Here is an 11,525-nt window from a genome sequence, read left to right as displayed (position 1 = left end):
CTACGCAAAAAGGGACGGGAATATGCATAGTGATGGGGACAAAGTATTTTCAAAGGACTTTTCGAAAACCCCGTCGGGTGCCACTTATGCCCGAGGGAGATGATGAGTTGGGTAGGCACTTGATGACGAAGTGGTGTACCGAGGCAAGTGTGTGTGTTGTTTTCAAAAACGGATTGGTTTAAGTTGCGACCGTTATTCCAACCTTACATGCGCAACCACTCTGCCCTTATATGGGAAAGGGCATTATTGATTACCTGGGCCGATACTAGCTTGGAGCCCGCATTACTAGTGACGAGGGAGAGTTGGTGCTCTCTCTCGAGACGGGGTCGTGCCAGGTAGGGCGGCCATGACAGTTTTCATAGGGCACCGGATACACCGTTGTGTTCCCTCTCGGATGTTATGATCTCGAGTGAGTCTCGTATGATGTACATCGTGAGGATACGGAACAACGAGTGGACTCCTTGTTAGTGTCATCTAGGGAAAGATAGTGATCGGGTGCTTACCCCGGGTACTTGAGGTACCGCGGGTCGTGGATGACACGGAAGTTCCCCGGATCTTGTGGGTAAAGTGTGCAACCTCTGCAGAGTGTAAAACTATTCGAATAGCCGTGTCCACGGTCAAGGACAGTTGCTTAACCGCTCTTGGGCTACATCCACATGTTTACAAACCAGTGTGTGTTTGGCTAAGTGGGAAGAACTACTTGGGTCAAGTCAAAGGACTTGACATGATTAAGTTGGGTTGATGCCCACTCTATTTATGTTGATATCTGTAACCTATCCTCATGGTTAATTGAATTCTCCCGATGCATGTCTTACAAGTTGTTGAACATGTCATTGCACTCAAAACTAGCTTTCCGCAAAGATTTACCTATATCATGCATTTTTGTACCTTGAACCAAAACATGGGTTGCTTGCGAGTACATTCAAAGTACTCATTGGCTTGCCACTGGTTATTTAATTGGCCGGGCATGGAAGAACAGGAGTTCGAAGAAGAGTTCTTTGGAGACGAACATGCGAACTAGGACGTTTCCCAGTCAGAATGCCTGTAGGGTTAAGGCAGATGGCATGGGTTCTACTTATCGATGAAGATTTCCGTTGCTTGTGTTTCATTTGATGTTCAGCCCTTAAGGCTTTATCAATGTAAGACTTGACCATAATGGTCATAATTTGTGTAAGATGGTATGTATGGATGTAAGACTCTTGTTATTCAGCTTCTGTGTGTTCAGTGAGCATTGATCTCTGGGATTACTGTACACGTGCATTCGGTGATCTTGACTTATGAGTCGGGGTCCCCACACCTTTCTTCTTCTCCTCTTTTTTTTCTTCTTTTTTTCTTCGATCTTTTCCTCTTTTTATTTCTTCTTCGTCTTCTTTTTTTTACCAGGTATGTCGTTGTCGATATACCCCCTCCCGATAACTTCAACATGAGGGGGGGTCGATATACCCCCTCCCCGATAACATTATTTTCCCATGTATGTATGTCGTCGTTGTCGATATAACCCCCTCCCGGTTAACTTCGACATGAGGGGCGGTCGATATATATACCCCCTCTCGACCATGATAAGTTATACCACGGGAGCACCCCCGGACCTGTCACTCGACCAAAACTCTCGAGGACACCCAAACCCTAGAAAAAGCGATGTCAATCTCCTACCCCCTCCCGCCGCGCCCCTACCCGACAAACTCTCTCGAGGCCACCCAAATTTACCAAGTTAAAAGAGCGTTGTCGTCGAGGCCACCCCAAACCCTTGAAGCGTTGCCGAGGCCACCCCAAACCCTAGAGAAGCGTCGGGGCCACTAATATGACTCCTTATTGTGATTAGCTAGCTAGTTCTACATTTGCCACTAATATATCCATCTGTCATGTTTGAATAATAATTGCCATGTTGTAAATATTTGCAGAAACTATGGAGCACCCCCGAGACAAAGCAACAGAAGCGGTGTTGGGGGACATAATCGCAGCCGGAAGTTATGTCGTCTTGTCGTTTCTCAACGACACCGATGGTCTGGAAGGACAGGGTGAAGAAGCAGGCTACGGTGATCGAACAATGGAGGAGGAAGGACATGATTATGATGGCTCCGGTGACCGAATGCCGGTGGAAGAAGGACACCGTGATGACGGCTCCGGTGACCGAACGGAGTCCGGCCAGGTATATATATTAATTAAGCATGTGCTGACTATAGCTAAATTGATGCATTAATTGTTTTTGGTATGTACACATATTAATTAATAACTCTCGTCTTTCTTCTTTTTTCTAGCCCTCCGGATCGAGCACAACTTTGGTAAAGAGACGAGGCCCGAAGAAAAAGTTGCGCTCGGATGAAAGGTTTGAGATCACAGCAATCATGTGTGATGGCCAACCGATTAAACCCATCCGGACAAAGGAAGCATTTGTTGCTCAATGCGGGGTTCTTGTTAGGTACAAGATCCGATCAGTATCCACCATTGGTATAAGCTGGCTAAAGATGACCCTGAGGTGTCTTATGTCAACAATATGCAGAAAGATGGTCTTTGGACCGCGCTGAAGGCAAATTTCACCCTACTGCCGGAGGAGGATCCGGAGAAGCCAGTTAAAGAGCAATTGATCAAGTCTCATGCTCTTAAGAAGATGGCAGAACTATTCAGGAGGTGGAAGAATGAGCTGAAAACAACGTTTGTCGACAAAGAAGAGACACCAGAATTCACCGGCCGGTATGGGAAGATCAAAGATCGCTAGGATGAATTTTTGGCCCACAAGACATCGAAGAAGAGTAAGAAGATATCAGCGACAAACAAGATAAATGCTACGAATAAGAAGCTTCACCATCGCACGGGGTCAGGTGGCTACCTCAAAGCCCGGCCGTTGTGGTTCAAGGCTGAGAATGACCTGGTTGATAAAGGGGTCGAACCAGAGACATTGAACTGGCCAGACCGTTGCCGGACTTGGTTCTTCGGGGTTGGCGGAACCTTGGACCCTGTATCAGGGAAGTGCTGTTGGATGAACGAGCAACTGCGAATACCCGTCACGAAGCTTCGGCAGTATATCGATGCAGCGCAGCAAGGGACGTTCATTCCAGACAGAGAGAACAATGAGCTCATAATGGCCCTCGGGAATCCTGAGCACCCTGGACGGACACGAGGCACGCCAGGCTCCGTTTCGTGGAAGGCTGGGTTTCCGGACGCAGGCGGTTACAAATGCCAGGAGAGGAGGAAGAAAGTGGAGCAGACCCAACTGCAGGCACTGCACGCAAGGGTACAAGCGATAGAGGAACAAGAAGCAGATCGCAGCAAGCGACCTGCCGAAGCTTCCCCCGAAGCTACCCCGCCATCTCAGCGGAGAAGCAGCGTGGCTTCCACCGAGTTGCTTCAGCTGGAGCCTGTCTTCACGGCTCCTGCTAGTTACCCCGTGGATGCTATCACGTAGTCTCAACATTGCCACCTTATGACGCAATGGATGAAATAGAAAGTCAAGGCGGCTGTTGGCTCTGTTGCACCTCTTGAACCTGGCGCAACTTTTCACTGCCGGCCGATTCCAGAAGGATATGCTATGGTGATGGTGGATGAAATAACTGACGGATTTGAGGACCTCGAGCTTGACCACCCTATGGGTGAAGGGGAGACTCGGCTGGGTTCTTGTCTGTTGACTCCATGCCTATGGCGGAAGGATCTCATCAACCTTCCGAACTGGACGCCTCCGCCTCCTCCTCCTCCTCCTCTGGCGAGTCAAGGCACTCCGCCTCCTCCTCCGGCGAGTGATCAGGGCACTCAGCCTCCTTCTCCGCCTACGCCGGCACCACTCCACCTCCTTCTCCGCGTGCGCCGGCGCGCCCGAGCAGCCAGCCTCCTCCTTCTCCGCCTCACCAGCAAGGGCGAAAGAGACCCGCCGCCGCTCCGGCTGCTCCGACGCGTCGTAGTCCTTCTCCACCGCCTCATAAGCAATGAAAGAAGACAGCCGCAGCCGCTCCGTCTGCTCCAGCATCTAGCAGTACAGCCAGAGACGGGAGGCAATACTGATTCGGTCCATCTCTCAAGCCTCTAGAGAAGTTACCATACGAGAGGACCGCGGAGGAAACTGCGAAGATCGTGGAAACTGAAGTGAAGGACTTCTTTGATGGGGTGAAAGCAAAGAAACATCCACCTCCGAAGGAGAAGATAGATCCGGTGAAATTAAAGCGCACTATCGATGCCCTGAGGAAACCACCAAAGTCTCCGCTGAAAACCAACTATGAGCGCATTACTGAAAAGGTATATATCGAACCGGAGCGGTCGGGAAGTACTATCAGTGATCGAAGGTTAACAGAACGACGAGCTGGGGAAAAAATTGCCCAGCTCGATGAACAAGCGAACCAATCGTGCCCCCCGCTCAAGGTGTCTAGCGATATCGTCGCTAATGATCAGAGGATGGTGCCCGGTTATACCAATCTTGGAGATTACCTGCCCGACGATGTACATTATGAATTCTTGGAGGTGGACGAACACAAATACCATTACGGGAAGCCTCTCGTCGAAGATGAAAAATCTCTAACAACGATGATGCGAAGATTGCATGATTGGTACATGAAAACCTGCAGAGATTCTGGGGGACGAATACTTTGACGCTGAGAGTTAAAGATGAGCACGACCTCGTTGGAATTGAACTGTTATCTGTTCCATTTGAGGAGTTCTTCCAGTTATCAAAAGCCCCTCAATAAATTAACAGTCACTTGCTACTGTCTGTAAGTACTACTTCTGTCATTAAGTCTCTATATATAGCTCGGCTCTTTCATTGCATGTATTTATAATTATCCTCACTATATTATACAGATTGAAGATCGTCGAGTGCAGAAAAGCAGAAATATATGATATTGGGTTCATTAACACAAATCTCATAGATGAATTTACGGTTAAAAAGAATGCCAAAGACGCCGAGGCCAACTTGCTCAAATCGTTGGTAATAAATCAAAACAAAGATAAAATACTATTTCCTTACAACTTCAAGTGAGTGTTACTGTCTTGTGCATATTCAGTTTTCATTATTATTCGAGGTTATAGTAATGTAATTAATTGACGAGTTATGCATGCGTGCGCAGCTTCCACTATATTCTCCTGGAGATTAAGCTTGAGCAGGGACTAGTAATCGTCTTAGACTCGAGACGAAAAGATCCCGAGACCTATGCGGACATGACTAAAATTCTCAACAAATAAGTTCAATCAATCATTATCGCACCATATCGGCAACTTTTTGTTCATTTCCTGATATCTCAAGTAATAATTATTATATTTGTCTTGCAGGGTTTGGAAAAAGTTCACTGCAGAAGCTTCGGGACTGCCGAGGGAGCTGCGATATACATACCCAAAAGTAAGTACTACTAGCTAGCTACTTCCGCGCATCTCCCGTTGATTCTAACTACTTTCATCAATGCCATTTATAATGCTTCATTATCAGTTTGATTGACCTCTATTTCTTGTAATGTGCTTGTGGCAGGAACAAGGGAATGATTACTTTGGATACTATGTGTGCGAGTTCATCTACAATGCGACTTGCAAAAATAAGCGGGGCTACTCTCAAAGACAATTTGATGTGCGTAAGCAATAATATTCACAATTTCATTTTATTACACCATCATTTCTGTTGAGTTTCATTCATATATATGTATTAACCCCCTTCTTCAAATTAGACGTGGCAGATGCGGAATGAACTCCTACCAGAAGATCGCATGAAAGCAATTCAAGAGGAATTGGCGAGATTATTTGTTGACCACGTCATCAATAAAGCCGGAGAATACCATGTTGAAACTGAGTTCTTATATAATTAGGGGAGATTATATTGTAAGAGATCTTAATATTTTATATATGTAGCTAGTAGCGTCGGATAGATATATGAAAACTTGTTGTTCGCGCAATCTCTCGGAGAAGGGGAGGTCGATATCACTTCTCTCGGTATGCATGACGAACTTCTGTACTTAATGGTTTCCTTCATTTGCTTACTAGCTAGCGTGTCGACGTCCTCTCTATACGTATAGTACGTAGCGTCGACCAAGCACGGAGATAAGAGAGGACACTTCTCTCTATTAATTAATTAGCTACCTAACACAATATGTGAAACACCTTAATTAACCATACAAAACCCCCAAATCCCCCTCCCCCTCAGAAAAAAAAACCCTAGCCCCTGAAAAGCTGATGCGTGGATGCCTTTTGGTCCCGATTGGTGCCACCAACCGGGACCAAAGGCCTCCTGCCTGGGCTCGCCGCAGCGGCCATGTGGAGGTCCATCTGTCCCAGTTCGTATAAGAACCGGAACTAAAGTCCTAGGGCTTTAGTAATGACCCTTTAGTCCCAGTTCCTAAACTGGGACAGATGGGCCTTATGAACCAGGACAAATGGCCCTTTTTCTACTAGTGTCGCCTCTATTACGTTGAGTTTGGTTTCATGGTTAGCATTGATCGACTGAACCATTTGGAAAATATGATTGGTGTCGGTTGACAATATTTCCATTGTGTTGGAGGAGGGAGGTTTGGTGCCTGGGCTCACATGCACCTGATATGGGCAGTAAATTCAAAATAATTCAAAAAAACTTATTTCCTTAGGCACTGAAGATGCTCGAGTGTGCTAGGAGCGTGCAAATGTTTTGGGACAAATGACATTTGAGTATCTCTGGACAAAAAAGGCCTCTTGGATATCAACGAAAAAATAGGCATTTTGAAGGCCTGATTTTCAAATTTATTGTTCATGCGGGAGTAGATGAGCGTGAGCTCATCTATGAATTACGCCTTGTGTTGGTTGTCCCTAGTTTTATCATACCTTTTCAACTACTCCCATTGAGGGAGTCCTGGATTAGGGGGTCCTCGGACGGCCGGACTATATCCTTTGGCCGGACTATTGGACTATGAAGACACAAGATTGAAGACTTCGTCCTATGTTTGGGTGGGACTCTCCTTTGCGTGGAAGGCAAGCTTGGCAATTCAGATATGTAACCCTAGCCCCATCTAGTGTCTATATAAACCGGAGGGTTTAGTCCATAGGACAACAACAATCATAATCATAGGCTAGCTTCTAGGGTTTAGCCTCTACGATCTCGTGGTAGATCAACTCTTGTAATACTCATATCATCAAGATCAATCAAGTAGGAAGTAGGGTATTACCTCCATCGAGAGGGCCCGAACTTGGGTAAACATTGTGTCTCCCGCCTCCTGTTACCATCCGCCTTAGACGCACAGTTCGGGACCCCCTACCCGAGATCCACCGGTTTTGACACCGACATTGGTGCTTTCATTGAGAGTTCCACTGTGTAGTCACCATAAGGCTTGATGGCTCCTTCGATCATCGCCAACGATGTGATCCAGGGTGAGGTTTTTCTCCTCGGACAGATCTTCGTATTCGGCGGCTTTGCACTGCGGGCCAACTCGCTTGGCCATCTGGAGCAGATCGAGAGCTACGCCCCTGGACGTCAGGTCAGGTTTGGAAACTTAAACTATACTACCAACATCCGCGGAGACTTGATCTTCGACAGATTCGAGCCTGTGTCAGGTGCGCCACACAGTCACGACGAGCATGACTTAGCTCTGCCGCCAGACAGTGTTAGGGAGACGACACCTGTGGTAACTCCGGCCCTTGATCCGGAGCAGATCGCGCCGTCCGAGGATGGGTGGATGGACCCCGCCACAGAGGCCGCACACTCAGCGGCGATAAAGCCGAATACTGACTTCACCTCCTACGAGACCTGTGTTGCCGGATCCTTGGATTTGTCCCCGGCCACGAGCTCCGAACCGCCTGCGTCCGTGCCTATCAAATCTGATTGGGCGCCGATCATGGAGTTTTCCTCCGTGGATATCTTTCAGCACTCGCCCTTGGGCGATGTGCTAAATTCATTAAGGTCTCTCTCCTTGTCAGGAGGCCCTTGGGCGAACTATGTCCGGCTGGAGTGGGAAGCGGACAACGAAGAAATTCATTCCCCACCCACCACCCACTTAATAGCCACTATCGACGACTTAACCAACATGCTTGATTTCGACTCCGAAGACATCGATGGTATGGACGACGATGCAGGAGAAGAACAGCAACCACCGCCCACAGGGCGCTGGACAGCCACCTCATCATATGATATATACATGGTGGACACCCCCAAAGAAAGCGATGGCAATAAGGCAACGGAGGATAATCCCCCCGAGAAGCAATCTAAGCACCGGCGTCATCGGCGCCGCTCTAAGCCCCACCATAGCAAAATCAGCGATACCGGCACAAGAGACAATAATGCTGCGGATAGTGCCGAAAACGAAGGCAATCCCCTCCAGCCAGGCTTCGAGCGGGAGGATGGGCAAGCTAGCCCTAAGGAACAGGCGGCAGACGGAGAATCAGAGGATGACAATTACATGCCCCTCTCTGAGGACGAGGTGAGCCTCGGCGACGAAGAATTTATTGTGCCTGAGGATCCCGTCGAGCAGGAGCGCTTCAAGCGCCGGCTTATAGCCATAGCAAAAAGCCTGAAGAAAAAGCAACAGCAGCTTCAATATGATCAAGATCTGCTAGCGGATAGATGGACCGAGGTGCTGGCAGCCAAGGAATACGAACTCGAGCGCCCAACCAAAAGTTACCCAAAACGTAGGTTGCTACACCAACTCGAGTAGGAAGCATTAAAGCCTATGCTCCCAGCGTACGATGCAGCTGACCGACCACCTCGTGGCCGAGACAAAGCGGCATATCAGGCCAAAGTCCAGCCCGCACCCCATCGCCAGTCAAACAAAAATACCAAGGCCCAGGGTAACACGCAGGACCTGCGAGAAGTATTGGAAAACAAATTAGGACATAAAAGATAGGTCTACGGATCACGGGGGCGCACCCCAACGGGTGACGACAACCGTCATGCCGGATATACTAAAAGCAAATCTGGCCGGGCCGAACACAACAGACAAGACTCGTATGAACTGTGTCATGATACAGCCCGGCACAGAGGCACCGCACACCCCCTATGCTTCACTGATGAAGTAATGGATCATGAATTCCCAGAAGGGTTTAAACCCGTGAACATTGAATCATATGACGGCACTACAGACCCTGCGGTATGGATAGATGATTTCTTCCTCCACATTCACATGGCCCGCAGGGATGATCTACATGCCATCAAGTATCTCCCACTAAAACTCAAGGGGCCGGCTCGGCATTGGCTGAATAGCTTGCCGGCAAACTCCATCAAAAGTTGGGAGAACCTGGTAGACGCATTCCTGGACAACTTCCAGTGCACTTATGTGCGGCCACCGGATGCTGACGATTTAAGTCACATAACACAGCAGCCCGGAGAGTCAGCCAGCAAATTCTGGACTTGGTTCCTAATTAAAAAGAACCAAATTGTCAACTGTCCGGATGCCTAAGCCCTAGCGGCCTTTAAACATAACATCCGTGACAAGTGGCTCGCCCCACATCTCGGCAAAGAGAAGCCAAAATCCATGGCAGCCCTCACGACACTCATGACCCGCTTTTGCGCGGGCAAAGATAGCTGGTTGGCCCGTAGCAACAACACAGCAAGCAACCCTGGCACATTAGAAGCCAGAGATAGCAACGGCAAACCCCGACGCAACAAACACAAGCGCCGCAAAAATGGTGAAAACGCCGAAGATACGGCAGTCAATGCCAGATTTAGGGGCTCTAAGTCCAGTCACGGAATGGGCCACTCAAAAATGACAATCTGGGTCCGTCCAGTCTGGACCGCATACTCGACCATCCATGCCAAATTCATGGCACCCCAGGAACACCAACCAATCATACCAACAGATAATGCTGGGTCTTCAGACAACCCGGCATGTCAGGTGCCAAAAACAAAGATAAGGGGTCTCAAAGCGATGACGATGACGAGGAGCCCAGATCACCGAGTATAGGAGGGAAAAAGAAATTTCCCCCGCAAATCCAAATGGTGAACGTGGTAAACGACACCTACACTCCCAACCCGGACCGGACGCACACCCTTAGGGATGTCGACTTAACGGAACCAGTCGTCCCACAATATAAACTAGGGCCGATCACCTTCAAACGCACGGATCGTCCGGTTAACACCAATCAGGGAAACCCAGCCGCACTAGTCCTCGACCCAATAATTGACGGGTTCCACCTCACACGAGTCCTTATGGACGGAGGTAGCAGTCTAAACCTGCTTTACCAGGACATAGTGCGCAAGATGGGCATCGATCATTCGGTGATCAAGCCCACTAAAACCACCTTCAGAGGTATTATAGTTGGTGTGGAGGCCAGCTGTACAGGCTCCATCGCCCTTGAGGTAGTCTTCAGATCACCAGACAATTACCGTGCCGAAGAGTTAATCTTCGACATCATCCCCTTTCGCAGTGATTATCAGGCACTGCTCGAACGAACCGCGTTCGCTCGATTCAACACGGTGCCACTATAAGCTCAAGATGCCCGATCCGCGCGGCGTCATCACAGTTAATGGCAAGGCCGAACTTTCCCTTGGCACCAAGGAGTATACCGCTGCTTTAACAGTAGAAGCTACAAGTGGCACCTTCCAACCGAACCTCGAGTCAACGGCCGGACTCCCGAACACCGCCAAAGGACTTCAAACTACTTCACGGCAGGATAGCCCTGCTCGTCCAGAGCTCAATTAAAACACTCCGGCGAAGGCCAGGACAGGCCACATACCACGGCTCAACCGCTCTACGGCACACAAGCATTTCTTACATTTTGTTTGTAGGTTCAACTTTGTGCAGGCCAGGACTGGCGATATGGAAGCAGCTCGAACATGCAAGGGAATCCTTAGATATTCCCCGCGATGACCATCCGACTACACTCCGGATCCTCACACAGCTTCTTCCCCCCTGGTCTCAGCGGGTTCCACAGTCATATTTATTTTTTATCACATTACCTGTACTCACATGCATCGACGAACTATTCAAATACAACATGTGGATTTATATAATGCTTATCTGTTGTTATTTCTAATTGAAATTCTTTTGTCAAGTGGCATCCGTACACCGCAATATGCCTTAAATATGCCAGGGGCTTCGTTTTATCCATAATATGGCAATAAAGTCCGAACACCTTCATGGAAGTTCGGCACCCCGAACTTATAGCATTATATGCATCAGCTCCGAATCATATCTTTGGTCCAATGTTGGGTTTGCCCGGCTCCCATGTTTTGTTGCCTTACGTTCCGCTATATCGGCTAAGGCGGCACAAGGAGAACTACTGCGATTGTGTCCCGGTTCTTCCAGACGAGCACCTCAGTAGAGAAAGCCGAAAACTGACTGTCATGATACGGCGAGAGCTGGTCAGCTGTTCGAGAGGTTGTAAAATCTTTAAGGATTCCTCCTGCATAATGCCATAACCAATGCAGCGTGCGATGGATCAACTTTTCTTCTGATCAGGTGCTTCTATAGCCCCTTGTGCGGTCTTCCAAACACCAGGGGTTGCGCCTACCTTCCTTTTCTAAAGCTCCTATGGCTAAGTGAGAGTGATAAAGCCCTATAGTCCGATTGTCTGGTTCGTTGTGCTGAACACCTCCTTCGAAGGACCCAAAAATGGGATAAAGAGTGATCAGGTTTATCCCGAACACCCCCGTACTTCCT

The sequence above is a fragment of the Triticum urartu genome, chromosome 1A (genome assembly GCF_056163025.1).
Source record: "Triticum urartu cultivar PI428250 chromosome 1A, HENAU_Tu73, whole genome shotgun sequence".
Lineage (NCBI taxonomy): Eukaryota > Viridiplantae > Streptophyta > Magnoliopsida > Poales > Poaceae > Triticum > Triticum urartu.
This window is presented reverse-complemented; position numbering follows the sequence as displayed.